The sequence below is a fragment of the Arvicanthis niloticus genome, chromosome 11 (genome assembly GCF_011762505.2).
Source record: "Arvicanthis niloticus isolate mArvNil1 chromosome 11, mArvNil1.pat.X, whole genome shotgun sequence".
Lineage (NCBI taxonomy): Eukaryota > Metazoa > Chordata > Mammalia > Rodentia > Muridae > Arvicanthis > Arvicanthis niloticus.
In genome coordinates, this window is record NC_047668.1 from 26,205,651 (window position 1) to 26,229,126 (window position 23,476).

The 23,476-nt window shown below is 42.7% G+C and overlaps 1 non-coding gene and 2 pseudogenes across 1 annotated transcript; 1 reads left to right on the plus strand and 2 right to left on the minus strand.

Moving 5' to 3' along the window:
* Positions 1 to 7,449: 7,449 nt before the first annotated feature.
* On the minus strand, positions 7,450 to 9,215 carry LOC117717358 (N-alpha-acetyltransferase 10-like; annotated as a pseudogene).
* A 3,791-nt stretch (positions 9,216 to 13,006) lies between these two features.
* On the plus strand, positions 13,007 to 13,150 carry LOC117717395 (small nucleolar RNA SNORA48). The gene has a single exon (XR_004607891.1). It is a non-coding gene; the product is annotated as a small nucleolar RNA SNORA48 (small nucleolar RNA).
* Positions 13,151 to 21,032: 7,882 nt separating this feature from the next.
* LOC117716778 (elongin-C pseudogene) lies at positions 21,033 to 21,335 on the minus strand (annotated as a pseudogene).
* Positions 21,336 to 23,476: the final 2,141 nt, after the last annotated feature.

The window sequence follows — 23,476 nt, forward strand, 5'->3', positions numbered from 1 at the left end:
GAATCTTTCCCTTCTGTTAAGCTTCATCTGTTGGCACATCCTTGGCCAATGATGTTAGTGGGTCAAGAATATGATGTTTTCCCTAAGTCTTTGTGTCATATCTAAGGGTTTCCATTCCACATCAAACTTTGAATTAGAAAATGTGCTATTCTTTTCTACATTAATCTATCTTATGTTCTAGGAGTATTACAGTAGAAACATTGAAATAGATGAAGGAGAATATATGACCCCCTCAACTCTGTTTGATAACCTCCCCTCCCCGTGTACTTATTTTAAAACAGAAGCCTGCTGGACTCTGAGCAACATGATGCCTGGTGGGCAAGTAGTCAGCAACTATTAGCTGAAAGGAAAATCTGGCTTGATTAATGGTAAGAGAGTTAGCGTGGACATCTACAAGAGAACCCACCTCTGTGCTGTTTCCATGGAGATGAGCATTGCTGCTGTACCAATCTGATTGATAGCACTCACCCTTTACAGATTGGAAGCACTAATTGAATGTCAAAGGGACTAAACTGTGAAGAGTGAATTGTTTCTTAATTAAAGGAACCGAGCAATTGAGTTAAGCGGTCTGGTAATTGTTGAGAATGACCAAGATGAGCCCTGTGCATCCTTACACCCCTGTCTACTCTCCTTGTTCGTGACAGGGCTCTGGAATGAGGAGACACCTAGCTTTATTCTTGCCCTCCGTTATTTACCATTCTCCTCCCCATTTTTCCCTCTACACTTTAGTTCTTTTCCAGCTTCCAGGCTTCACCACACATGATATTTTTTTCATACTTCCTGTCATTATGCATGCAGCACTAATGTCCCATATGCATTGTATTTTATTTCATTAATGTATACAAAACACAAATTTTATATTACTACGCATAGGTTGGGATTGATTAAGCCCATGTGGAAATAAAAGACAAAAATAAATCAGCCTCTCCAGAAATAAATAGTTCTTTAATCAGAACAATGAAGGATAGTGGTCTCTTTGAGAAAACAGAGACTGTGTGGACATGGTGCAGGGAACTTGGGAGGGCAGAAGAAGGCTGGGACGGATGACACCATCTGCAGGCCCATTTTCCTGCAGTCTCAAAGTGGTAGCTAGCAACCTCTGTTGGTTTGTTGCTGTCAGGAGCTTCCTGGATCCTCACAGTCCACACCACAGGCCTTACCAGTCAAGTCAACTTTCCTGTCTGAGGTTTCTCACTTCACCTGAAGCCCTAAGGTCATTAACTTTTTAACTACCTGAAGCAATATTCAATATCTGTCATGCTCCAAAGTACATCTTAAAAATAAAGATGTTACTCACCTCTCTATACTGCCAGGAAAGCAGCTTTACCTGTGCAGACCTGTACTTGATCTCGGGCTGCCTCGAACAATCCCCCCTCTCTGTTAGATCACAAACCTGTCCCTTTAAGACACTGGTCGTTCTAAAAGGCCAAATCTCACAGCCTAAAGAAATCCTCCCCCCCCCCCTTCCTTATAGCTCTCTCCTTGGGATAAAAACATTAAAAGCTGCTCTGTGCTATGGTTTGTATCTGATCCTAATTTATGATACTATCCAGTCCCAGGGTCCTCCATTCTCCTTGCCACTAGACTATCTCAGACAAAATCACATGAGGTATTATTTACTGTTCTGCTATGAAGAGACACTACAACCAAGGTAACTTATGACAAAAAGCATCTAAAGCTTGCTTACACGTTCAAAGAGTGGCTCCATGACCATCATAGTGAGGAGCATGACAACAAGCAGGCAGGCATGGCACTAGAGCAATAGCTGAGAATTACATGCTGGTTTGTAGACAAGGGAAAGAGGGGAGAGAGGAGAAAGAGGGAGAGGAGAGACAGGGGAGAGACAGAGACAGAGCATGGCATGGACTTGAAACCTCAAAGCTTAACCCCAGTGACACAGTTCCTGCAACAAAGTCACATCTCCTATCTAATCCTAGCAAACAGCTCCACTCCCTGATAACTAAACATTCAAATATATGAGCCCATGAGGGCCATTCTTATGCCCAAACCACCACCCAACGATCTGTTAAGATCTTATGTTGTTTTTACAATGTAGTCTCCTTTCTAATGCCCTCCCACCTCAAGGCACTTTTTCACAGTAAAGCTAATTTCTGAAGGCTGGTTATGTCTCTGCTCCTTTCCAGAACCAATCTGTGTCACTCTTCTCTCTAACATCCTCTTGATGAGCACCTTGTGTGAGTTTAAAGGCTCTGTTTAATTGAAGGAGGCAGCTTATAAGTACCAGGGTGAATACTAGGAATCATCAGTGGACTGGAACTGCACTTTGTGTTATCCTTTTAAAATTATTTCTTTTTGTGAGACAGATTTTCTATTGTAGCCCAGGCTCTCCCGGTACTCATTGTGTAGATCACACTGGCCTTGGACTTTCAGCATCTCTCCTACCTCTGCCTCTTAAATGCTTGGGTTATAGGTATATGTGTCACCATGTCAGGCCTCTTTGGTGTTATTTTAGCCTACACTTCCCTTGGGTGACTGGTTTGCTACTACGTTGCACTGTCAAACAGGAGGACACGATTTTTCACTTACCTGTAGCAAGTGACTTTGACTAACATTTAAAAGAAAACCTTTCCAGCCCTTCTAGTCACCCACAAGCTCTGCTCAAGGATCTTCTCTCAAGTGGACTCTAAAAGTCACAAGACTGGGATCCGGACCAGACAGTGAGCAGTCATCTGTTCTTGAGTACATTCTACCTCCATTAATCTTCACAGCAACGGGGAGAAACAGTTACCACAGTCCCTATTTGATAGGTGTAAAAATCTTGAATGTTATAGCAACTGGAGACTCAACAGCGCGGTGGCTCACCGCTACTCAGCACTGCCTCTGCAAGCCTGCCGGAGTGCTCTCAGTAGTTTGTATCATGGCTCAGTATCGGGGCAGCTTTGCTTGGAAAAGCCTATTTGCTGCACACCTTTTTTTTTTTTTTTCTTAAAAAAAAAAAAAAATCACATAGGTTATGCCAAGGCTTCATCTTCAGTGTTGGCTCACTAGGGCCATTTCACTGGAGATGGCAGATAGATTTCAACTGTATGCCAGAGCCAAACAGTAAGCAAAACCCGCATGGCGCTCAGCCCTGGAGATGCTCGGGGACTTGGCAGGAGAAGGTGATTAATTAGAAATGGCTCCCCTGGGCCCTGGAGCAGGAAGTCTTTGCCTCGCCTGAAGGGAGCTTTCTGGAACCACTCATGTGTTCTGTCATTTTCCAGCTAGCATACACATGCCCTGAATTTCCTCTTTTTATTCACAGCTTTGGGCTTGGGTTTTGTTTTGTTTTGTTTTTGGTTTTTGGTTTTTTTTTGGTGGGGGGGATGTCATTAATTTTTTTTTTTTTTTTTTTTTTTTGGCTAGCCAGTTTTAAATTTTGAATCCAATTGTGTGAAGATGCTAGAAAACATAATTTCCCTTGTTTATGAAATCCAGAATTTACTATATATCTGAGGTGAAATCAGATAAACTAATGTAAGGATAGGCTACATGAGTTAAATTATTAGCTTTTAGAATCTATAAAAAATGTATCATAGAACATATAACATTTGTGATTATGCTTGCTAATTTTAAATTCGTTTGTCTCTTACCAAACAGCTCCAATTGGCCACACAATTCATGTTCAGTTTCACTGATAAAATTCCTAAGTTTGAAGACTCATTGAAGGATTAAAACACAAAGCAAAAATAACAGCAACGACAAAACCCAACTTAGGTTGTTTGTCTTAAGACTCTTATTGTTTAACTCATTGGTTAGGATTCAATAAGAGTAATTTTTAAATGTACCTGTGGCTTTTAAATTTTTCTCTCTGAACTTCTTCCTTTACAGAGAATAAAACAGGCTCCAGGTAGAAGTTTACAGAAGACATAAACTTCTGTGCGGAGGCCACTCTTTCTAATGGCCTACAAAGGAAAAATCATTGGAAATTCTCCCTGAAAGAAAATTTTAAAAAGATAAGTACTAGATATATTTTCTTTAAAAGGTAAAAATATGTACATAGTAAAATTATAATTAAAATTCTTCACAGCATTTTTTTTCCCAGTCCCAAATGCTTAAACATAATTTAAGAGAAGAAAGTTCTGTGACCTTTTGCATCCACAGGTGTAACACAGACCTAGAATATTCCATGCTTAGCATTTGCATACTGATTCTTGGTTAAAAAAAGAAAAAAGTAGATTCTGACAATCAAATTTATCTGGTCCAAATTACAGACAGTGCTTTGAGAGTTTTGCTCTGCTCAAGTAACCCAACTACAAGCACATGAGAAGAGAGAGTATAAGTCATATGGCAGCCTCAAGAGAATCGTCATTTTAATTGCATTGATCTTACTTCATGAGGTTAAATACAATTGTTCCCCAAGTAATATATCATTTTTATTGAGGTTAATGTTGAGTCAAGATGTAATTTCAGCGGCTTCTTAAAGGTGTTTGATCTGTTTCCCCAGCCACAGGCTGATACTTATTGTTCACTTGGAATTCCAAATCAATGTCTTACTCTACTCATTAGAATCGAATATACTTTAAATACTGTGATTCAAGATAGAAGTATGTGCTATTTAAGTAAAGAAATTTCAGAAGGCTTTCATTTCTCAGCATGGCCAACTTGATGACAAGTGATTGTTGACCTCAGAGTCTCTGATATTGTTCTCATTGAGAGTTGAACTCTTAACTTTCTCCTTGAACCTGGGCAGCTTTTGAAAGTTTTGACACTAGAGCTCAGCAGAAGTGACATAAAATGGCCTATGCCTTTGACCCAAAATGTATCCTGCCCACCTATAGGATGTGCAGGGACGAAGACAGAGCAGAGAAGAAGGCAATGGCCAACCAATGACTGAGACCCAGCCCATGGGCAAGAACCAATCCCTGACACTCTTGATGATAGTCTGTTATGCTTGAAGACATAATGGTCCTCTGAGAGGCTGTCCACAACAACCAATGGAAAAAAGATGCAGAGACTAATAGCCAAATATTAGATGGAGTTCAGGGAGTCTTGTGGAAGAGTAAGGGAAAGGATTGAGGGACCTGAAGAGGATAGGAACTCCACAGGAAAACCAAGAGAGTCAACTGACCTGGATCCTTGGTGGCTCCCAGAGACTGAACCACCAACCAAAGATAGTATAGATTGGACTCAGGCCCCCTGCACATATGTAGTAGAAGTACAGCTTGATCTTCATGCAAGTCCCCCAACAACTGGAACAGGGGCTGACCCTGAATCTGTTGCCTGCTTATGGATCTCATTCCTCTAACTGATTCCCCTAACTGAGCCACCTTGTCTGGCTTCAGTGGGAGAGGATGCTCCTATCCCTACAGCGACTTGATGAGTAGGTGTGTGTGCGTGTGTGTGTGTGCGCGCGCGCGTGTGCGTGTGCGTGTGATGGGGGCGGGGGCTCCCCCTTCTTAGAAGAGAAGGGAAGGGGGAAGTGGGTGGAAGGATCTGTGTGAGGGGATATTGGGAGGGGGTCTGGTATTGGAATGTTAAGCAAATAAATTAATTAATAAAAAATATAGTCTGTGATGCTAGGACACGAAAGACCATGCAACTTGCTTGGGGGGGATACTTGTTCTTGGCAGCTGGAGTTACCATGTAAAACTCAGCCTTAAAGAGGCCTCCATGCTGGAAAGACTCACACAAGTTTGCCTGCCGATACTCCTAGTCAAGACCAGCTTCCAAACACTCAACAAATGCACCAGATATAATTGATGAAGTATCAGACAGTTTAATCTTTGAGTTACATCCTAAGCTCCACTGTTCAAAGCTCACCCCCCCCCCCCTTTTTAAAGCTTTATTTTATGTGTACGAATGTTTCACCTGCATGTATATCTGTATAGCACTGTGTGAACAATGCCCAAAGAGGCCAGAAGGAGGCATCAGATTCCTTGGAACAGAAGTTACAAATGTTTGTAAGTTGCCATACGGGTACTGGGAAATGAACACAGATTCTCTGGAGGGGCATTTAGTGATCTTAACTGCTGAGCCATCTCTCCAGACCCTGGTCAAAGCTTCTAAGCTGAGGTCCCAGTATGAAGGAGGGCAGATATGTTACCATGAGTGCCCTATTTGAATTTCTCAACCAGAGAATCTATGGGAGCAATTAATCGTGGTTGGGTTTATCTTCTAAGGGGCTTATGTGTGATTGTAGAGTGTGTGCATGTGTGTGTGTGTGTGTGTGTGTGTGTGTGTGTGTGTTTGAGACAGCATCTGATTCTATAGCACTGGCTGACCTGAAACTCACTTTTGTGTATCAATCTTGCTTTGAACTCCCAGAGATCTGCATGCCTCTTCCTCCTAAGTCCTGGGATTAAAGGTACTCCCTATTAATGGCAATACTAATTAGTACCCGAAAAGTCAGTAATTTTATAATATTTATTCGATGCAAGATAAATATGTTTCATTGCTGGTAGGGCCAGGCACCAGTAGGAGCATCATAGACTTTGAAGTAAAGCATTAAAGAAAGTTAAAAGAAACATTAGGGGAAGTTGAAGGAGGGAGGGCCCGTGCTGGTCTCCATAGAAAAGTAACACCATCATCACCTGTGAGAGTGTAGAAAAGAGATGGGCCCCAATGAGCCACTAACCCAGAGAAAGAGATTTCTCCCTTTTCTATTCTAATGCGGGAGACGTTTCCTCAGAGTCTTTTCTGGGGCTGGAGGTTGACGTTGGTATACTGGGCTTGCTACTTGCTCAGGTCTTAGAGAAACTTTCCGTGCAGAGTAGTGAAGGTCTCTCCTGGATTTGTCTTTTAGCCTCCAATAAAATGTGATGGAACAATGCCCTAAAGATCCTTGACCTCAAGCCTGAGCTTGATATTGTAAAGGGTTTTTGTAGGCTTTTTGCAGTCAGTGCTCCATCGTTGCCCACGGGAGAGGATTATAAATGCCTGTTGCAATGCCAGGCCACTGGCAGTCTGAAATCTGGCCACTGAGTCCTTGACTGTTTTCTCATTAAGAGGTGGAATGTGGGTGGAACGTTTGTTGTTTCCCACCCCGGATACTTCAGATGTCCAAACCTAATCTCCTGTGTGCTAGCATTCGGAGTGATGCCCTTTGAAGGCGATTGCTGCCCTTATATGAAAAAGAGTAGACAGTACAAATCCCTGAACACACAGATTATGTGACCACACCACAGTGAAGAACAGGAACCTATAAGCTGAGAGAAGAAGCTTTGAATGACACTCGCTCCCTGGAACTGTATACCTTGGGCTTCTCACCTTTAGAGCTGTGAAAAACAAAACTTGTGCTGGTACAGCCACTCCCTCTGAGGTTTTGGTAGACAAGCCTGGTGGAGTCTGTAGTAACAGTTTCCACTTACTCAATCTTCATATTTTCCCCCCTTACATACATAGACACATATATGCACATACATACACATATAAACACAGATACATACACTACACACACACACACACATTCCTCAAGGATACAGGGTGCCATTTATTTATAGAAGCACATCAGATGAGGGTGGGGCCAGGTGGGAAAAGCTCTGTACAGGCAGAGTCAGAGGCCCCTGAGCTGTCTTTGACATCTGTGTTCTCTGTTGTCTTACTGACCAGCTGAAGTCCTTGTTTCCACCATCATCCTCAGCGGCCAGACCCTTCTCCTCATGACAGGCCACTCCTGAGCTGGAAGGTATGTCGCCTTTGCTCTCTGCTTAGTTCTCCACAGCTGTCAGCACCATGTGCCTGTCCTTTTCCTTCCGCTCCAGATTCCACCTCAGCTACTTTGGGGAGACTAAGTTGGGGAGTCAGGATGGGAGAACTGCCTGGAAATAAACAGGGCTCTCTAGACAGGAGGTAAGAGGAAACAAACCCTGGGGCTGGTTTCATGAGCCAGAAATCTGCATGAGGTCCTGCCTCATTGTATGTGTGTCTTGCTCATGTGCATAGCATCTGGGCTCTGCTTCGTTGATCTGAAAGAGATGCAGGGAAGCCTGGTTACTCTTCCTGACATACAGGGAGACTTATTTGGCACTGCAGTTCTCTATTATGGCTGGAGAAGACTGGTCCATCAGCTTCTGAACCAGGACAAAACAGGAGTGGGTGTGGGTGTTGGGGGCAGGGATTGGGGGGTTGGAAGCTTCACAGCCAGTGAGGCAATATGTCCTTGGGCACATCATCTGGACCTTAGTTTATTTTGGGCAGATATTTCCATTCTTCCCCTCAGTGGTGTAAGAGAGTTAGGGCCAGGAGATGCCATGATAGAAATAGTGCTTTATCTAGTAGTTCTAGGGTAGGCAGAGGAGGTTGTGGTGCTACATGTTCATCAGGTCTTCTAGCCTAGCATTGTAGATGCTCCCAGAAGGTCATGAATGTGGGTGCCTGTGCTCAGCTGCCACTGGGAAGCATGGCAGGAACAATAGGGAAGTACATACAAAATTTTTTTAAAAAGATTTATCACCATAATAAATAAATATAGCTGATAAAATCCTTCATTGATGTTACCTTTGTACAGAGATTGGAAAAAGAATGCTACTGCACCGTTGTAAATGAAAATAAATCCAAGGTTGGGCAAGAAGAAAATAGGTAAACTTGGTATTTTCTTCAGTGGAATTCTATTGTGAATCAGAATGTACTTAAGTGAACAAGCTACATATATTATAATATCATATATCAAAGCAATATGAAAGACAAGGGACTGAGCAAATGAACAAGCTGTAGCTACAAGATATTATCATTTCTTTAAGCCTTTCAAACCAAAACTAATGCTATATCTTATTTGCAGGCATACCCATATGTTGTAACCAGTAAAAAAAAAAAAAAAAAAAAATCAAGGATGTGACAGTATGGTAGTGACATTCAGAGGGTTACGTGCCAGGGAGGGGAACTAGAGTCTGAAAAAGCTGCTAGTTAGTGTGTATGATTTACTGTTTTATTCCATACATTTCCTGCAGATTGAAAGTATTTCAGAACAAAATGGAAAATTATTTGAGGCAACATTCTGCCTTGTTTATTTAAAATAAATCTGACCTTTACCAATTGCATACTTAGAACCTTTCCTCTAGGAAGTCACAGCAGTGCAAACATCAACAGATACACCATGGTTCTGATAGAAAGCTAAGGGGAGTGCCCGCATATATGTTCTGTTTCTGCTTGTGAAAGCAAAGGGCAAATGGTTTTCATTTATTCATCAAACACTTGGAGAGTATCTACTAAGACAGTTACCATGACAAATAAGACATGATTGTGATTTTAGGCACCAGACTGACGGGCATCATCATGCTTGTATAGACAATGATTGCACACCTGTGATAAATGCTCATGGAGGCTTATGCAAGGCTCTTGGGGAACAGAGAATCAAGTAAACCAGCTACAAAGAGAGGAAAGAGCATCTGGAAGACTGGAGGAGAGGTCTTTGCAATAAGCAAGAGAGAAACAGAAGAGGGGAAGGAGTATGCAGCCTCATTCACAGAGTCATGGTTCGGAAAGAAAGAACAGCATTTAAAACTTGGAGACTGGTGTGTGTGTGTGTGTGTGTGTGTGTGTGTGTGTGTGAGAGAGAGAGAGAGAGAGAGAGAGAGAGGGGGGGGGGACCCCTGGACTCTAGACAGTTGGAAATAAAGAAGAATTCACACTCAGGTGTCAAATGTATACCATGTGATCCCCAGGAATGGATACCATGCAGAGAGCTGTGGAAAGGCCAGCGACACACTTCCATCATAAAGGAGAAGATTATCAACTTCTGACCATTTCCCAAGATCCCTACATGTGTATATGGTCTACAGGTGTAACAGAAGAGGTATCTGTGGGCTTTCAGGACTCCTCAGTCACTCTGATCTGGTAAGAACCTGCTTCTGCCCTGAGTGAGTGTTTCAGTGGGTTTACCGCTTTCCTGGTCACACTTTTGTTTGTCATTAAATCCTATAACTCCATATCTAAAAACCCTGCAGCACTTCCCAGTTGAAACATCTTATGGCGGGATAAGAGGGGAGATTTTTCTCCAGTCTCTTCTTTCTCAGTCACTAACTACCATGATGGACCCTTGTAAGGGTACAAAGGAGGTGGTTGAAGTGAAGTCTTACTTGAATGATGCAGGCATGCGTTGTATGAAGCTAGGATCCCCCGAACACAGAAGGAGTCCAAAGCCAGACATATGTCATTGCACATTCTTCTAAGATCCCACACTAAGTCCCAAAGTCTCCTTTTCTCTCATCATACATAGTCCCTTTGAGTTGCTTGCTCGCTTCTCCCATTAGAGGAAGTTACAGCCTGAGTTTTCTACTGTGCTCTATTGCATATTTCATGGTCCTCTCGGAGGTCTCTTTTAGGATGAGCCCAAGTGATCTGTCTTCGGTACTAATTTGAGTCCACTGGAAACAACTTTTAACCACTAGCAATGGAAGCACAGAGTGAAATCCTTCTGTTGCCCTTCATGCAGGTTAAGACATAACCTCTTATCTTTAAACTCTTTAGATGTGAACCATCCTGGATCATTTCCATGTTCTCTGGATTCCAGAGAACATTTGCCAAGCTCTTTGAAATCCCTTGAGCCCCTTTTATTCTGCCTGCAGTGAGAAGTACCCTACACTAGTGTTGGTGGTCAACTCACCTACGAAATATCAGCACAGCATGGCACAGCACAGTGTACCCAGGGCCCTCTCTATGTTCTTTCTATTTTATTCTTCTCTTCTTTATCCTCTAGGGAGATGGAGGGTTAATGCTGACAAAACTAGTTTCTCATTTTTCTCATTATGACTTACGTGAATAGTCTGAAAGGGAGCAACTTGTCAAACTATGGCCCTCAGGCCAAATCTTGCCTGCCACCTATTTGGGTAAACAAAATTGCATTGAATGTGGAAATACTCTGTCTCTTTTGATGCTGCAGTGGCTAGTTGCAACAGAGACTGTATGGCCTGCATGCCTAAAATACTTATCATCTGGCTTTTTATAGAAAAAAAATGGCCTGACCCCTGTTTCAGCAACGTTTTGTATGGTAGTAACAAATGATGTGCATGTGTATTTACATTTATATTAAATTAAAGATGTAGTTTTTGCCAGGTGTGGTGGTTAAATGAAAAAAGGAAATAAAAAAGAAAGACATGACTGCTCCTAGATATGGTGGAGGGGAAGGTTTCTGGTAGCTATGAGGAAGAAGTACATAGCCCGGGGCAGAGACATCTGGGAGAGTCCAGAGTGAACATGACGCTGAGCTAGGCCATGTGAGGAGAAGGGAGAAGGGAGATGGGAGAGCCAGGAGGGTAAAGGGTTAAAAAAATGACTGTAGCCAGTAGCCAGAATGGCTGGATTATATAGAAAAGAGCTGCAGGGAACAGGCAGCCTGGGCCCTGGCTGGACAGCTCAGGGTAGGGGTGGGGGTGTGTAACAGGTAGGGACAGACTGAGGGATGCTGGGAGAACCTGGGGCCACTTCCACTTTGATACGTTAAATAGGCACCTCAGTCAGCCCTTTGTAGGGGTTTGAGAATAACAGAGGTCACATCTGGAGAGACAGAGGCAGAGGCAAAGGCAGGATAATGGAATATATGAGTTCACCAGGCTGGAGAGATGGAGTGTCTACTGCTCTTGCGGAGACCCAGAGGGCACTCCTGTCAGAGGACTCAGTACCATCTGTAACTCTAGCTTCTAGGACCTGAGAGCCTCTTCTGGACTCTGCCAGTACCTGCACACACCCAAACACAGATTCATACATACATACACATAATTGAAAATTTTTTCTTTAAAGTATGAGGCAAGCATGTACTACATAACAAGATAACTTTCTCAAACCCAAATAAAATACAAATGTAGTTCCTGAGTTCCATCCACCTCATAAATGTTCAGTAATCATATCTGCAGAGAGTTACCACACTGAGAAGCAGGCGTATTTTCAGCCCTGCAGAACATTCTGTTATGCTGGGCTGATGACAACACTGCCTCAGTATGTAGCGGCAGGTGGTCCTCTAATATTCTTGTTAGCCTTTTTGACCTTAACCTGAGCTAAGACTGAAAATACCCTACTAGTTTAACACATTTACTATTACATGTAATTCTCATTTAATCCTCTTAAAGGCCTTATGAAATAGCCATGTGTCTATCGATAATAAAATGGAGGCTTCAGAAAGTTTAAATTGGAAGCTATCACAAGATAACACTTTCATTTTAAGAAGCTAGCTTTATGGTAGGACATGAAACTGAAGGGAAGATATGGGCTAGCATATTAATACAATAATCTGAATGATAGAGTCATTTCTTATGGCTAAGCATAGCATAGGACCCAAGCTGTGTAGCTTAAGACAACTGGGTGTATTTTCTCACAATTCTGCAGAGCTGTTCCTCTGGTGAAGACTCTGGGAAGACTCTATCCTTGCCTCTTCCAGATGTGTGCAGTTGCTGGAGCCCCTTGGCTTGCAGCAACAGTCTTGTAAATATGATCTTCACACCATCTGTTCTTCTCTGTGTGTCTCTATCAAATTCCTCTCTTCTTCTAAAGATACCCATCACTAATATGGTCGACCCTAATCCAATGTGGCCCATTTGACTTGACGAATGCCTGCAAAGAGCCTACTTAAAAGTAGGATCACACAAGTATCTAGGGTTAGGACCTCAACATACCATAATGTGGGGCTCAACTCAACCCACACACGGATGTGAAAACTAATGGAAGATGCTAAAGGGACTGGGGAAGAAAATTTCAAGAGTAAATGTGATTGTTCTTTCTTAATATCTGTGAAGCTTGTGAAGCCTGAGATAACTTGTAGGTTTGTGGCTATCGTGGCCAAGAGGAGAGAAACAAACAGCAAACCAAAAACAAAAGAAAGAAGTCCCAGGAGGAGAGAAATGGTGGTTTATGTATATACCTAAGCTGGGTGATGTGCTGCCTAACCTGGGTTTTGCATTAGAAAAACTGTGGTGACTGAGATACAGATGTGGGGCTGAGACAGATCAACAGAGATGTAAACCGTGACACTAATAGCCATGGGTAGGAGCTATCCATGAAACTAAGACTGTGAACCTAAGAGAGTAAGAATGCTTATAGGATAGACTGAGTTAATAGATGGAATAACACCCTCACCCCACCCTGAGCAGTGGGCAAAGAGTCACCTTGCTGGTGGTGGTGTTCTTAATCAGTCAGGGGCAGAGCAGATGTCAGTCCATTGTTCATCCTAGCTTGATGCCTGGCTTGGTGGCCAAAGCTGTCTTTTGCCTAAGACTCATGAAAATCAAATCAAATCAAATCAATTCCAGGCAGTGCAACATAGGAGGAGGAAGACAGACAGAGACCTGTGGAGTGCCATGCCACCCAGACCTGCCCTATAGTGCACAGAACAGGCAGGCCATAGAAAACACTACCCTACCACCATTGCATGGATGATGGAAGAGATCACTCAGAGGCCCACCAGCCATGTGGCCAGACTGTAGTTTGAGTATGTGGTGGACAGATGGTAGAGAAAAAGTAGAGCAGCTTGAGAGTTATGAAGAGATGGAATTGGAGACTTGATGGTGGAGAGGTGTAGTCTATTGTGAATGGCCAGAACTGCCACCTAGGGCCCTGGTGCAGTCCTAGCTTGAGTGACTGCTGAGGCACATGTCTGGGTCCCTGAGTACACACAGTGGAAGGGGTCGACGTCCATGGCTCATATTACCACTAGAGAAGATGAGGATGACCCTGTTTGGGGCAGCCAGTGGGGACTATGTGGTTGTACAGGGGCTGTGAATAATAGGCCCTACCCTCACTGGATACAGCTCTCTGGAGAACTAGCACTTTCTCTCACCAGCAGCAGCACTCGGGAGAGTGGGCCCTAAGACTTACCCAAGCAACACAGGGAAACTGGGCCTGGTAGCAAGTGTGTGGGTGAGCCTGCCCTGAGGATGTGAGTGTGAGAGAGCTGACCCCAACACTCATCTATTATGGCGTGGCATAGGCACAGAGGTAATGCCCTCCCCATCCCCCTACTCACCACCTCCAGCAGTTGGGAAAGCTGTCCACAAGGCAAGAGCTCAGAAGAGTGGGCCCTGCACCTTGCCTGGACAGCACAGCAAAGGTGACCCTGATGGCAGGGGCACAGGTAAGCCAGACTGAAGGTCGAGATGGCACAGGTGGTGTGGGTGGGTAGGTGGATGGGTGGGGGGATACCTTGCTCTCTTGGCCTCTCACCAGCTGTGGCAGTCTGGAAAGCTGGCCCCAGGGTCACAAGAGTGGGAGAGCTGGCTCTGTGCCTCACCAGATGTAACCCTTGGGAAAGTGAGCCCTGCACCTTGTATGAGCAGTGCCTGAGAGCTAAGGCCTGGCAGCAGGGGCACTGGTGAGGCAGCCCAGAAGGGCTGAGTGAGTGAGCGAGCGAGTGAGTGAGTGAAAGCTGGCCTTGCCACTTCTCTACAGTGAGATAGCCTAGGTGGTAAAGAGAGATACCTTCTGCCCCCTTTCCCCTCAACACCTGAGGCAGTCAGGAGAGGTGATCCTGGGGTCATAAGAGCAGGAGAGCAGGCCTGCACCTCACCTAGGTGTGGATGTGGGAGTGAGGCCCTCCTCTTTCCCACCTCAGCATCTGCAGTAGTCAGTGTTTGTGTTTTATTTTTGGGGGAGGGGGTTACAAGAGCAAAGGGCAGAGATGAGGGGATGGGGTACACGATGTAAGACTCACAAGGAAACAATAAAGTTTTGTTTTTTAAAGGTCACTGTAGATTGGAGTACATGCAGGGGACATTTCAAGGGGACCCAGTGTAAAATGTACGCGACTGATTTCCACCAAGAAACTTGTCTGTGGAGGAAGCAGGCCGGAAGAAGGGCTGATATAAGAGCAAAGGGAAATGTTGTCTTCTCTGTTTGGTGTTGTTGAAGACGGGGGTATCTGAGTTTATTTAGATGCTGAGGGGATAGTCAGTTGAGCTGGGTGGGATGATTACGGAACAAATGAAGATTAACGATGTAACAAACTGAAAAGAAATGAGGGACTCAGAATACCGAGTTTGATGGGAGGAGCCACACTTTTTCTTTTCAGTGAGCGAGACAGTGAACAGTGGGAAATCTCAGAGGTTGGAGCAGACATTTAATGACATTCTTATTTGCTGGTCTTTAGTTTCTTGTCATATATAATGGAAGGTCATCAATAACAGTGGATTTAAAGAGTTCCAAGAAATACTCTTTTTTATGTGAGTGGTAGATTCTTTGGTACTATATTCGTTGAGATTAACATTTTTTATTATCAACCATGAAACCACAAAAGACTATATAAATCATTTTGACATGATCCTGAAATTCATTACCCAAGTTGTTTTTCTGCAAGAGATTTGCTTCTGTTCTTCCTGTTTATTTGAATTATTATTATTATTATTATTATTATTATTATTATTATTATTATTATATACAGGGCACTCAGTTGAGGGAGGTCCAGCTGGCAATGGTCACCTACAGGTTCCTAAAAGGCCTGGACCTTGACTTGGAGTCTTGTCATTTCATCCTCGTTTCTCACAAATGATTTCACATTAGGTAACTTAATGATCTGTCCCCACTAGAGACTTAGAAAAATGGGCTCTGTCTTGCTCCAAATCTTTATCACCAAGTGAGATGGAGACATTAAAAGTTACAAGTTTGGTAATATGATATAATTATGACATAAAAATATACTGTGGTTTAAAAAAGTAGCCCAAGTAAACAAAAGAAATTTTAAAAGGAACGAATCTGCAGTCCCACATCCATTACCAGAAAAGTGTATGCTCCTATGGTTTAGGAAGAGACAGAAAGGAATTATTTGTGGTTATTTTGTGGATACAAAAATTTATTGTAAAACGATTCAATACAAAAAAAGCAAGGTGTTGGTGCAGGCAGTCAGTCCAAGGGAATAGAACTGACCATGGAAATGAATCCATTCAATATGGAACTGTGATGTCATAGTCTCCTCGTACCCCTGGGGAATGTGTCCTAAGACACTCAGAGCATCATCATACCACTTTCATCACCAAATTGCAAGATAATAATAACCCTTTGTATATCATATTTTCTTCTACTCATTCATACTTATAATAAAGTTGAATTTGCAAACTAGCTCCAATAATTTATCAACAATGATAACTAATAATATGGCCAGATGTAGTAGCACAGGCCTGTAACTCAACACTCAGGAGGCTGATGTAGAAGGATGGCCATGATTTCAAGAACAGTTTGGGCTATGTAGCAAGTGCTGGACATATTCAGGGCTACATGTGATTCTGTTGCAAGCAAAAGAAAACTCAAAACTATTAACAAACTAGAATGATTATAATGTGCTGTAGCAGAAGATGTATGACTATGTTCTCTGGCAGTAGAACAGTATTGTGTGGCACTCACCTCTCTTCTTGGCATAATAATATAATATCCATGTGTTGAAAGGAAATGAGGTGACTGGAGTGGGCACTTTGATTATTACATAAGGGCTACTTAAATACCAGTACCACAACACCGTGATATGGCTCCTGTGCGAGCATCTGGCCAGTTATCTAGAGTAGGAATGCCAGACCAAGGGAAGCATCACTTTCTGAGCAGGCAGATTAAGACAGCATACTACTTAGAATCATACATAATGTAAAATTGTTTTTTTTTTTTTTCTGGATGCTTCTCATGTAATGTTTTTTTGTGATGGTTGACTGGGTAAATGAAGCTCCATAAAGCAACACCATGGATAAGAAGAACTATTTGCCTCTAACTGAGCTGGCACTATACACAAACAAGCAATGAAAGGAGTCTTCAGGAGTTCAGGGGTTGGAGAAATTGCTTAACTGGGAAAGTATGAAGACGCAACTTTGGAACCTCAGGAGCCATATAAATGGCAGGAGGGCATGACAGCCACTTGCAATCCTAACACACAGAAGTGGGAACAGAAGAAAGCGACAAACTGGCTGCTAGACTAAACTGAATGAGAGACCCTGTCTCAACAAACAGGGTTGAGTGTAATCAGAGAAGATAGCCAACAGTAACTTCTGGTTTCCCTGGGCATGTGCACACATGTGCACACACAGAGAGATGAACACTCATGTATGCATGTATACATACATACCACACACATGCACAAAAGAGACCAAAAGAAGAAAGACTTGTTCAGTGGATGAAACAGATGGTTATCAAATAGAACATGGAATTATATCTTACCTCCGCCACACACAAAAACCCAGGTGAATCAAATATTATACCATGAAGGGGGAACAAATTGTTTCGAACACTATAGAGGGAAGGGGAACTCCCTCAAGATAGGGGAAGATTTCCTAAAACAAATAATATAAAGCAAATCTCCCCTTGAACTACTATGAAAAAGCCTTATAGATTCGACCACACTAAAATGAAAACCATAATTATCAAAAAGCATCCTAAAGAGACTGGAAAATACAAGTTACAAACTACAAGAAATATGTAATACATTAACATGACATGTTAATATGTAAAATATGTAAATTAATCTCATAATCAATAAGATTAAGAATTTTCAACTCAATAGGAAAAGGCTTAGAGGCATCTCACAGGGAAGATATAAGAACAACCAATAACCAAACAAAACGGTGCTTAGCCTCATTAGTAATGAAACAAAAACAAATTAATATCACAGTAAGGTACCATTTTATTCCCATTAGATTGAAAAAACCAATTAGTTTTACAATATTAAGCACAGTGAGAATGTGAACTACAGGCTTCTTAGCCATTGCTGCTGAGAGTACATAGTGACAAAATGGCAGTGGAAAACAAACTGATATTTTTCAGTAAAGACGAACACCTGCAGACTGCATGACTCTTTAGATACGTATCTCAGACTTTTTTAGACTTGTATGCAAGGAGGCAGGTGCAAGAATCTTCATGACAAATTTTAAGGGTGCACAACTAGAGACAACACAAATACATGGTGTCAACAATATGAAAAAATGATGCCCTGACAAGGAACAAACTATGGCAATATTTGGGATTGTGGGCCAATATTTAAAACAATGTGGAATGAAAAAGATAACACTGAGAAAATGATAAGAAGCATGATTCTGTTTATATGGATTTCAAATCCAATAGTATGTCACATATATGTTAGGCCGTGATGGAAACAAAATCACAAGTAGCAGAGAGAGTTGGTGCTGTCAGCAAGTGGCACCCAATTGACAACAAGAGTATTAGAAATGTTCTGTTTCCCAAAAGAGGACAGGGAAGACCAACAGAGTCAACTAACCTGGACCCTTGGGAACTCCCAGACGCTGAACACCAATCAAAGAGCATACTCAGGCTGGACTTAGGTTCCCACACATATGTAGCAGATAAGCAGCTTGGTCTTCATGCATGTCCCCCAACAACTGGAGCAGAGACTGCCCCTGAACCTGTTGCCCCCTCTGTGGATCCTGTTCCTCTAACTGAGCTGTCTTGTCTGGCCTCAGAGGAAGAGGATGTGCCTAGACTAACAGAGACTTGATGTGCCAGGGTGGGTTGATACCTTGTTAGAGGAGAAGGGGAGGGGCAAGCATGAGGGGGTACTGGGAGGAAAAAGGCAGGGGAATCAATCAGGATGTAAAAAATAAATGAATGAATAAATGGAAAATAAAGACAGGAAAAACATACCAGAAAAGAAAAAGAAGAAAAAGGAAGAGGAGGAAGAAAAGGAAAAGGAGGGGGGAGAAAGAGGAGAAGACTGGTTAATGAGGAGTCTAGAGTGCAATTGTTTATTTTGATTTATTTGATTACATAAGTTAACAAGTACATGCCATACACATTTCAGTAGATGTGTTTCAGAGCTTAAACAGAAGTAAATAAAAAGTATGATTGTTGTACTGGCTGGTTTTGTGTGTCAACTTAAAACAAGCTGGAATTATCACAGAGAAAGGAGCCTCTCTTGAGGAAATGTCTCCATGAGATCCAGCTGTAAGGCATTTTCTCAATTAGTGATCAAGCGTGGGAGGACCCATTGTGGGTAGTGCCATCCCTGGACTGTTAGTCTTGGGTTCTATAAAAAAAAGCAAGCTGAGCAAGCCAGGGGAAGCAAGTCAGTAAGCAGCACTCTTCCAAGGCTTCTGCATCAGCTCCTGTCTCTAGGTTCCTACCCTGTGTGAGTTTCAGTCCTGACTTCCATTGGTGATAAACATCAATGTGAAAGTGTAAGGTGAATAAACCCTTTCCTCCCCAACTTGCTTCTTCATCGTGATGTTTTGTGCAGGAATAGAAACCCTGACTAAGACAAATTGGTACCTTTTGGGGAGGACTGTGGAAGGACTTTGGAACTTTGACTAGAGGAGCCATTGGGTACTAACAGCTCTGTGGGATGTTCTGTAGGAGCTTGGAAGATAACAGTGAGAACAGTGCAAACAATGGAGGCCTGGCTTGTGAAATTTTAGAGGGAAGACTCTTATCAGGGTTGTTGCTGTTTTGATTGTGAAATTTCTGTGGTTTTGGTTAGCTGGGGCTGAAAAATCAGACATCATTAACAAGATACCAGAACTGCTAAAGCGAAACCTTTGCATTACTGGTATGATTGATGCTGGTTAGCTGGAGCTAAAAAATTAAGAAGAGAGCAGCATCACTAAGGTGAAGTCTTCTGGGAAGTGTTTCCTGGGAGCACAGAGAAGCTGTGTGCCAGAGGCAGCCATGGTTGTACCTCGTGTTGGCAGCCAGACTTGGGAATGTCTAAGAGTCACCCACGTGGTTCTGGTTTTGAAACGTGAAGGGGTAGTAGTTGATGTTTGGCACTGTGAGAGGCCACGGAAGGCCATTGGTGAAGGTACAGCCTCAGTGACAGTCGAAGGCCCAGGATTGAAGGGGTCATGCAGAGAAGTTGAGGCTTAGCACCATGAAGAGAGCCTATGAAAGGCTAGTTGTGAAAGCGCAGTCCAGTTGCAGCAGAAGGCGGCAGTGTTTTGGAGATGCCAGTACCATGAAATGACCAAGAATAGCAGCAGCAGTGGAGTACAGGCAGCTGGAGCCTAGAAGACAAGGTGTGTGCTACAAAGGGCAGAGCTGGAGACGTGACCCAAGCCCTTGGAGGAGCCCAGAAGATCATGAGTGGATCCTAGACATTGGATGGTTAGTGTTTGATTTTGCTTTTTATTCTGACTATGTCCTGATATTTTCCCCTCTTGATGTAAGAAAGTATTTTAGTGGAGCCCACAGTTAAGAGACTTTGAATTGTAAAAAGACTTTGAAATTCAAAGGAGATTGTATATTTTAAAGGGACTAAATTTTTAATATGTAAGAACTTGTAGACTGTGGCACTTTTAAAGTTATTTAGATCTTGGGGATGAATAAGAAAATAAGGGTTGAGGCTAAATAGTGATGCGTTTGCATGCCAAGTTGAGTAGGGCTCAGCTGTTCTGGCTGGTTCTGTGTATCAACTTAAAACAAGCTGGAGTTATCACAGAGAAAGGGGCCTCCCTTGAGGAAATGCCTCCATGAAATCCAGCTGTAAGGCATTTTATCAATTAGCAATCAAATGTGGGAGGGCCCATTGTGGGTGGTGCCATCCCTGGGCTGGTAGTCCTGGGTTCTATAAAAAAGCAAGCTGAGCAAGCCAGGGGAAGCAAGCCAGTAAGCAGCACCTCTCCATGGCTTCCGAATCAGCTCCTGCCTCTAGGTTCCTACCCTGTGTGAGTTCCAGTCCTGACTTCCATTGGTGATGAACAGCAATGTGAAAGTGTAAGGTGAATAAACCCTTTCCTCCCCAACTTGCTTCTTAGTCATGATGCTTTGTGCAGGAATAGAAATCCTGACAAAGACACATGTAGGATATAGCCCATAATTTTAAAAAGTCAGAATTTGTGCTATTTGTCTTTTCAGTGGCTGGATTATTTGTTAGCCATAATCTCTTCAAGTTTCACTTATTTTGTAATGTATGACAGACGTTCCTTCCTTCCTATAGCTGAGCAATATTTCATCATATATATATATATATATATATATATATATATATATATATATATGAACAGAGAACATGCTATTTATATGAGGTAGCTGAAGTAAATTTTTCTGAACAGAAAACAGAGCAGCTGAAAAGAGGAGAGGCAGAGAATTTCAGCCATGAGAGCTGAAGAATTTCTAGGTATGTGTAGAACAGCATTGTGCTTATTGGTTTTTTTTTAAATACTGAAAAATTAAGTTTATTATAATTTTATTTAACAATTTAGGAAGTTCACAACCATTGGCAGTTCCAGTGCAATTTCAGGTGCAATTTGGAATTCAGGAATTTTGATGAGGCTGTTAGTGAAGCGGACCTTGTGGGCAAAACACATGCACAAAAATTGACCTCATTGATTTCATTCTCTGCAAACTGACCTGGGCCACTCCACGTGGCCTTCATTATTCCTGATGTTATCACATGTTCTCTGTACAATAAACTCATGACCGTCAGAAGATATTAATTTGACATACACAGCATCAGGACCTTCACGGTCACCGCAGGTTTTCTCTTAGTCCATTATGTTCTTATAAAATTCTGCTTGATCTCAGAGGAACTTTAGTAGTTTCCCCCGTAGGTTCCGGAGCACAGGAAGGAATTACTTCTGTTGAGTCACAGATGCTTCCTGCCCGTCGTGCTTTTTGTTAATGTTATACTGTACATATTGATGTCTTTTGACAGGGTAGATTTTGTGTTTTAGCATATTAAAAACAAGGAGTCGATGACATCAGTTTTTGAAGAAAGGGTAAGAGAGGCCAGTGAGATGGCTCCATAGGTCAAAGCACTTGCTGCCCAGGGTAGATCAATCTCTGGGTCCCATGTTGTGGAAGAAGACACATTCCTGAAAGTTGTCCTTTGACCTCTCCATGTATGTCATGGCTCGTGTATATACACACACTAAGTAGATGCAATTTGAACAATAGCTTTAAACAAAAAAAAATGGTTAGGGTATGCTAAGTATGTCTAAACTTCAGATTACTGCAAATGATACTCTTTCTCTAGTATGCTCTGTTATACCTGGGAATGAGCACACTGTGGCAGAGAATGGCAGCCGGAGCCTGTTTCAGTAGTAAACCCTCACCTGTAGGATGTTAAATGTAGTCTGAGGTACAGGTGAGGCTCTTCTCAAACAAGTGAAGACTGCTGCTAGAATGGGAGAGCTAAGGTAGCAAGAATGCCATACCTACTTAAAGTGCCTGTGGGGGCCAATTACATTCAAACTACCACATACCTGTATCAGCAAGAAAACAAGGGAATGTATCTTATCCTCTCTTCCAGCTATTTCACAAAACTAAGGCCATAAGCAGAGTCAACACTGGGAAAGTGATCAGCCACTTGCAACTGCCTTTCACCTCTTTGTTTCTGAACCTTTTTCTATCTGCGGCCTTATGATCTTTTTATGTTTCTCATGTGTATGCATACGTGAACATGAGAATGCTGGAGAACTTCAGGTATCTTCCTAAATGGCTCTTCCTCTTTTTTTTTAAAAAATTATTCAGTGGGGTGGGGGCACTGTGCACACTTGTCACAGTGAGGATGTGGAAGTCAGAGGACTTTCAAGAGTTAGTTCTCTCCTTCCATCATGCAGATACCAGGGATTGAATTTGAGATGGCAGCCTTGGCAGTAAGCACCTTTCCCTGCTGACTGTATAGCATTTCCACTTTATTATAATTATTATCATTATTATTATTATTACTATTATTTGAGCGTAAGACAGGATTTCTCTCTGGCCTCAAACTCACAGATAACCCACCTGCCTCTGTCCAGCTGAGGCCGAGGATTAAAGGTGTGTGCCATCACTGCCTGGCTCCACATTACTTCTTGAGCTAGGGTCTCTTGATAAACCTGGAGCTTACTGATTGGCTAGACTAGTGGGTCAGCAAGCCCCAGAAAGTCCTTCTGTCTCCGCTGAGATCATAGGTGTGCCATTCGGTCCAGTCTTTTATCTATGTGCTGAGGTTCTAAACTTGGGTGTTTATGCTTGTACAATAAACACTTTATGAACCCAACTATCTCCACAGCCTTTAATTTTTTCTTTTAGATTTATTTTATGCACGAGTGTTTTGCTCATACATATGTCAGTGCACCACATATCTTGCCTACCTGGTGCCTGTGGAGGTCAATATACCATATTGCATCCCCTGGAACTAGACAGATTATTTTCGAATCAACCAGGGGTCCTCTGCAAGTGCAACAAGTGCTCTTAAATACTGAGCCATCTCTCCAGCTCCATTAAAATGTGTAGCTCAGGCTGGGGAAAAGAGGTCCAGTGACAGGCCCAAATTGGGATCCAGCTCAAGAGAAGGCTCCAAGTTCTGACACTATTACTGATGCTATGGTGTGCTTATGACAGGAGCCTTCCATTGCTGCCTTCTGAGAGGCCCAACAAGCAACTGAAAGAGTCAGATGCAGATACTTACACCCAACCAATGGATAGAAGCTGGGTACCCCTGTGGTTGAATTAGGGAAAAGCTGAAAGAAGCTGAGGAGGAGGGAGACCCAAGAGGGAGACCCAAGAGGGAGACCAGCAGTCTCAACTAACCTGGACCCCTGAGATCTCTCAGACACTGGGCCACCAAACAGTTAGCATATACCAGCTGATGAGGCCCTGACACATATACAGCAGATGACTGCTGGGTCTGGCCTTAGTGAGAGAAGAT